This window comes from Eptatretus burgeri, chromosome 2, assembly GCF_056783735.1.
Source record: "Eptatretus burgeri isolate ZD-2024b chromosome 2, Ebu_testis_v1, whole genome shotgun sequence".
Lineage (NCBI taxonomy): Eukaryota > Metazoa > Chordata > Myxini > Myxiniformes > Myxinidae > Eptatretus > Eptatretus burgeri.
Genome location: NC_140962.1, coordinates 41,198,088 through 41,205,312, shown reverse-complemented (window position 1 = coordinate 41,205,312; position 7,225 = coordinate 41,198,088).

The following is a 7,225-nucleotide window of genomic DNA, read 5'->3' as shown; positions in this document are numbered from 1 at the left end:
GATCAACGCGTCTATGCAGTTATAAATAGCCTATCACTGGCGGTGTACACCAATGAGCGAGCATCACGATTCCATGAAATCGGGCTTCTCACGAGGCAGCAGTTCCATGTGACGAGTTAGGAGTGGTAATTTACTTGAGTTTCCATTACGTGGGAATGGACAACATCTGATGACTTAGACGAAGTGACGACTTAGAGATGACGACTTACAGAGGGATGACCCTTTATTCAAAGGGATTTAACATGAGATAAATTCGGGACTTTTTGACGCTGCCGACTTCGGCGAAGTGACGAGTTACACGCTGCCGACTTACACCTAGTCTACTGTATATATATATATATATATATATATATATATATATATATATATATATATATATATATATATATATATATATATATATATATATATATATATATATATATTGTTACGGTGGTGGAAATTCACAGAACACCATTCAGGTTCCCCAGAGATCAGTTATTTCGATAAGTGTGTGTTCCATGTTAGATTTCCCCACCGATGTATAAAGGGAATTATTCATGTGCCGGGCTGTGCATCTTTGAGTTAGCCGTTATTCTTTCTCTATCTTTTATTTTAAACAAACACCTCAACTTCTCCACAACACAGCACCATCCTCGACAGCGGCAAAGTGCCGTCGGTGCGAACTCGTGCCGCGACGGGCAGAGCGATTTCAACCACGTCCGCGTGTGATCAGCCGCTTTCACGGCAAAATCGGTGCGAACTCATGCCGCGATAGGCAGGGCGATTTCAACCACGTCCACGTGTGATCAGCCGCTTTCACGGCAAAATCGGATCAGGCCGCGACAGGCAGGGCGATTTCAACCACGTCTGTGTATGATCAGCCGCTTTGATCGGATCAGAATGGCCTTACCCTCTGAAGGAGCTGGCTAATGAGAAGTGAGAGGGGCAGGGGCAGCCAGTGGTGAAGGTTCAAAGGTGAAAGGGGGAAGGCGCCAATGACGGGTGGCGAAACCTTCGGCGGCTTCTCCCCTCAGGGCTATAAAAAGCCGCGTTAGGACGCTGACAGAGCAGTTCGTTCGTCGGAGGGGCGCAGTTCGTCGTTGAAGCCAGCCAAGTCCGCAGTTCGCTGGAGAGTTCGCCAGCGCAACCAAGGGAGCCAGCCAAGTCCGCAGTTCGCTGGAAGGTTCGCCAGCGCAACCAAGGGAGCCAGTCGGAGGTTGGGGGGGGGGGGTCCAGGCAACTGACCCTGAAGCGGTCGGGCGAAAGACCCGTTCACTCCTCCAGCGCGTCGTCGGCTAGGCCCGACCGACCAGGCCGCAGTGAAGGCCGGACGACCGAGGGGAACCGTACAAGCTTCTCGTCAAGTCGCCCAAGCGACTGGCGCATTCGCGATGCACCGGACCGAACGGAGACACCAGGGGTCGCCGATCACGAAGACCATAGAGTCGCCACCAGGGCGGCGAGGTAACCTGCCCGGTCTCTCAGGGCCTGTTCCGGTCATCCCGGCCCTGGGTGCATTAAAGGCTCACGAGCCCGATTCTGTTCTTTCTTGGGTTTTGCATGGAAGTCTGTGGGCCCTGTCTTACAAGTAGAATTGCTAAGTGCATGCTCACGTACATAATAAATAGATATCGGCTGTCGGCTTTTGCTTGTGTCTTTTTCCCCATCCCCCCATTCATTGCATTGCCTGTAAAATAAATGCCTCGTTGTTTGAACGTAAACCTGCTCGTCGTGTCGTTTCATTCCATTGACTGCTATGGTGCATACGGGATATTAACTGGCTAATTAAAGCCGATAAAAATACATCTGGTCCGACGGGATTTGGCGAATTAAAACCGCTCGGCTTCGCATACGGAACGAGCTGCTTAAGCGGCTCATTTTCGTGCAGGTCCCGTCGAGGTACAAACTCTCAGTAGTCTGTCAGGTAGGTCAGGTCAGGTATGGGAGCATGTGCCAGAACAGCACGTCGCTGCGTCCACTTTCCGCCGGTACTCCAGGGGCCTCAGTCTGGCCATCCCCCAGGCAGATGCCAGGCCCATCCCCATCTCCTTGAGATGATGGTCAACCTGTTGCAACCATGAGGCACGTGGTCGGCCCACTGGCCTCCTCCACTCATGAGACTCCCTCGCTGAGAGAATCTGATGAGCAGGATCAGCGTCAGGAAAATGAGCCACATGTCCATACAGCCGCAACTGATGCTCACGGACTATGCAGGTAACAAATCTCATCCGAGTCTCTCTCAGCAACCGCTCGTTGGACACAAAATCCGACCAGCGATAGCCAAGGATTCTCCGAAGAGACCTGGTACCAAAGGAATTAAGTCTCCGTCTCAGATCCTTGGTCAGAGTCCAAGTCTCGCACCCATAGAGCAAGACTGGAAGTACCAAGGACCTGAAGACTCGGACTTTCGTCCTCCCGCACAGGTACCGGCAGCGCCACACCGCATGATCCAGTGACTCCATGACTCCCCAGGCCCGACCCAGACGTCTATTGACCTCTGACTCGCAGCCAGCAGAGACATGAATATCACTGCCAAGGTAAGTGAATCTCTCCACGACCTCAACATCCTCACCACAAACAGACACAGACAGGACAGCAGCATCCAAGATGTCACCGAAAGCCTGGATCTTAGTTTTGATCCAAGAAACCCGTAATCCCAACAGCTCCGACTCCTCATTCAGCACCTCGAGGGCCCCCAAGAGGATGTCTAAAGTCTCCGCAAAGATGACTGCATCATCTGCAAAAATCAAGGTCCGAGATCTTGACATTCCCAAACGATGCACCGCAACTTGATCTCTCAGACATCCTCCCTAAAATCCAGTCCATACAAGTGCTGAAAAGTGTGGGGGAAAGTACACATCCCTGACGAACTCCAGTAACAACTGGAAATAAGTCAGAGATGGTACCACCACACTTCACAGCACTCTCAGAACCAGAGTAGAGTTCAGACATCAGATCGAGCAGTTTTGGTGGCACCCCACGAAGACCAAGAATCCTCCAGAGGACATCCCGATTCACTGAATCGAACGCTTTACAGAGATCAACATAGGCTGCAAGCAGCCCCTGCCGAAACTCTCGTCTGCGTTCGGTGAGGACACGAAGTGCAAGGATACGGTCAATCGTTGACCTCTTTGGTGTAAAGCCTGACTGCTCTGGACGCTGGTGCTCAAGCAGATGGTGGCGAACCCTATCAAGAATTATCCGAGCAAAGACCTTGCCCGGCACTGAAAGCAGCGTCACCCCTCGGTAGTTGTTGCAGTCTTGGCGATCACCCTTCCCTTTCCAGAGAGGGACAACAAGGCCCCTCTTCCAGTCAGTTGGGATGATGCCTGTGTTCCAGGCAGAGCACAAAACTGCATGCAACGACACGAGTGCAGCATTTCCACCAGCCTTGAGAAGTTCAGCATGGATGCCACAGATCCCTGGAGCTTTACCCCGTTTCAACTGGTTCACCGCAGCCCGTGTCTCCACAAGCGAAGGTGGACCACAGTTGATTCGAGGGTCAGCAACAGGGATTGTAACACCCTTGACGTCCAACTCGACAGCTGGGGGATCAGCCTGGTACAACCGCTCAAAGTAACCGGCCCAGCGGGCCTTCACTTCAGACTCCTCTGTCAAGAGCCTACCACTCTCTGCTCAAACTGCAGTGCTCCGAGGGATGGGCTTGGGTGAACGTAATGTGCGAATTCCCCTGTAAGCGGGACGAGAATCACCTGTCCACAGGTGATGCTCTACCCCCTCACAGATTCCTCGCACATAGGCCTCCTTGTCCACCCTCAGTGCACGTACAGTTTTACGCCTTAGCTCCTTGAACAGCTCAGCTCTGCCATTCAGCCTGGCCCTGCGACTCTGGTCAATGGTATCCAGTGTCCCTTGAGAGACAAAATTCTTCTTTGCCCTGCGGTGAGCTCCAAGGCATCCACCGGCAACATCAAGGACGGTGGTCTTGAAGGGGCTCCACAACTCTTCAGGACCCCCCAAAGCACCCAGACCCCCCAAGTGTCCACTCAGCCTGTTCGCAAACTCCTCAGCTACTCTCTCATCCCTGAGCTTGGCAACATCCAGCCTAGGCTGGGATGGTACCATTCTCCAGGATTTAAGGTGCAGCTTTAGAGTTGCTACAACAAGCCTGTGGTCAGTATTGAGGAACTGAGCACTCCGGTAGACCCTGCAGTTCTGGATCATCCTCCAACGACCGTCAATGAGGACATGGTCAATCTCCTTTGCCACACCGCCAGCGTTGGAATACCAAATCCAGCGATGAGCTTGTGGGCGCTGAAATCATGAACCAGCCACCCTAAGTCCATGACTTCTTGCAAAGTCAAGGAACTTAGTGCTATTCTGGTTCATAGCTCCTGACCCATGGGGACCAACACACACCTCATAACCATCCCTATCAGTTCCAGTCGATGCATTGAAATCCCCCAAGACTAGAAGTGCATCTCGTCTGGGGCACTGATCAACCACAGACTCGAGTGTGGCGTAGAATGCATCCTTCACGGTGAGATCACTCGCCTCAGTCGGAGCATAAACAGAGACCAGGGAAATGACACCTAAGGAGTGACGAATCCTTAATCTCATAATACGCTCGTTGACCGGTGTTACCTCAATTATCATTGGGGTCAGCTTATTGGACACAGCTACAGCAACTCCTTGGGTATGGTAACCATCAGAGCGACCAGACCAATAGTAGGTGTAACCACCCACCATTATCTCTCCGCAATCCGGTCTCCGAACCTCAGAGAGAGCTGCAATCCCGATGTCCAAACGCTTGAGCTCAGATGATAACAGAGACAGGTGATCATCCTCTCTTAGGGATAGGACATTCCAGGCACCCACCCGAAGGGACCGCCTCAGGTTAACCCAAGGAGACCGCCGTCTGGTGGACGACACCTCAGCACCACTCCGACACACTCTCCTGCAATCTGACCCAGGGATGTTATCCCGTGGTTTCCCTCCTATCATCAAAGATTGGGGGTCCCGAAGGCTTTGCCCCAATCCCGTCATCCGGTGAGCTGCTCTGCGAAGGGAAGCTGCACAGGAGGGACTCCCACGGAGTGGGTTTTCAGATTTTTTTGCGTTTTTGCGTTTTGCGGAATGAAGGGTTTTACGGTGGCCGGAGTGCAAATCCTGCCACCAACCTCCTAATAAGAAGTGACCCAACTGCAGGAGGACGTCCGCAGACACAGTTGGGCACTAGATATGGATGGCCGTTGGCTCACAAGGAGCTCCTCTGCCCTTTGACAGGTTTTGTTTTTAATCCTGCTGGGTGTCCATATCCAAACACCCTCCTCACCAGAAAACCTGGTGGGGGAGACGGTTTAGTTGCCGACAACCCGACCATGGAACAGGTTAGTACAGGTTTACATGGTACCTGTAGCAGGTCACAGATCGAACCTGACCTGACTGCATGCGAACCGAACCTGACCTAGTCTGTCCGCGTGAATAATTAGGTAAATTGATAATTCGGCGATAAACCCTTCAGCACGGGCAGAGCATTGACAAGTTTGTGGTGTATTAACAACACCCGTAGCTGAGTTTCAGCGTTTGTCCGGAAGCTACAACTAGATTGTCGCGTTCGGTGGATGCGCGGCCTGAATTGGGCTGAAAAGGTCGTGCGCACGCCGAACGGGCAGAAATCCACAACTATATATATATATATATATATATATATATATATATATATATATATATATATATATATATATATATATATATATATATATATATATATATATATATATATATATATATATATATATATATATATACATCGTTGTGAATTTGGAAACCTTCTGCACACAACAGCCAGGTCCTATAGATCAGTTATATTGGAAGGTATGTGTTTCTAGTTGGGGTCCTGTCCTATGATAAAAGGGTGATTAATTGTACGTGCACTGTGAGTTATTTTATAGTTAGGATTTTTACATTTTAAACTTCAACCACAACAATGACAACTGCCTTCGCTTCCTTCCACCATCATCCACCGGCACCATTGCACGCTTGCGTGTCAGCACGTACGTGGGCGGAGTCCAGTGTGCCAGGCGGGGTTTCTTTGGACGGTGGCGTTTTGGATTTCGCTCCAAATACGGGCATGGCACCCCTCTCAGCCAATTGGAGGGGTGCGAGCACGTCTGCCACCTCTTGGCTAATGGGGAGCCAACACAACATATTGCTGCTCGACTTCCTGGTTGAAGGGTGGAGACATGAGCACCCCCTCCCCCCCCGACCAATCTCGGACGGCCGGGAGTTCGCCCGACACGCCTGTCCAATGGGGAGGGGAATGACACCAGACGGATCCCTCCCACCTGTCAAGAGAAAGGGATGGTTGTATGGGGGCAACCCGCTGAGAGAGTCTTCCCACCGTGAATCCCTGCCTGCGAGCCAGAGGAGAATCGCCTGCCTGCGAGCCGGAGGAGAATTGCTTGCCTGCCTGCCTAGCTGACTTGCTTTGCCTGCCTCGTTGCCTGTTTTGCCGGAGGAGCGTGCCAGCGCCCGACGCGACCCTCAGTACCTGGTGCTTGGAGCGGAAACGTGTTGCGGGTTCGAGTCCCACCGGGCCAGATCGTCGAGAACCGCACGAAGCGGCAAGGTCCAAGCCAGATTCTTACCTCCAGCTCACTTTCCCTCCGAGCTGGGGGCATCAGTAAAGGCCGCGGCCACCATTTCTGATTCGGGTTTGTGTGTCTGTATGTGGGCCCGTCTTTTAAGTAGAAACGTTTCAGTGCCATGTGTGTAAATTGCATTCCTTTTATTCGGTTAACTCTGCCTTCTTGCATGCTGCCCTGCCCATTATAAATTAATATCCCTTTTGTCAAATGTTCCAGCTCGTTTCTGTGTTTCTTTCATTGGCTTGGCATGGTGTGGTGTGTGTTGAGAAATAGCGAGGCTGTAAATTACTCATTTGGACCGACGGGCCTTGGTAACCTCCGCTCGGGTTACACATGGTCCGGGCACGTTAACGGCTCATTCCGCTCGAGAGTGTGAATTCCCCGGTAGTTTTGCCCGCGTGGGTAATTAGGTATATTGAAGTTTGGCAATTGACCCTACCCCACGCGGTCGAATTATCGGCAATTCATGGTCCTGTAAGGGACCGTGCCTTCCGGACTTATCCGAGAGTCACGACCTAAATCCCAGGTGTTCGGTGGGAGACTACTCCACTGCTCCACGTCCTAGCGATCGTGCTCGCCACCGATACCCGGCACCGTAACAATTGGTGTTCAGGAGCGGGGTTCGAACCCTT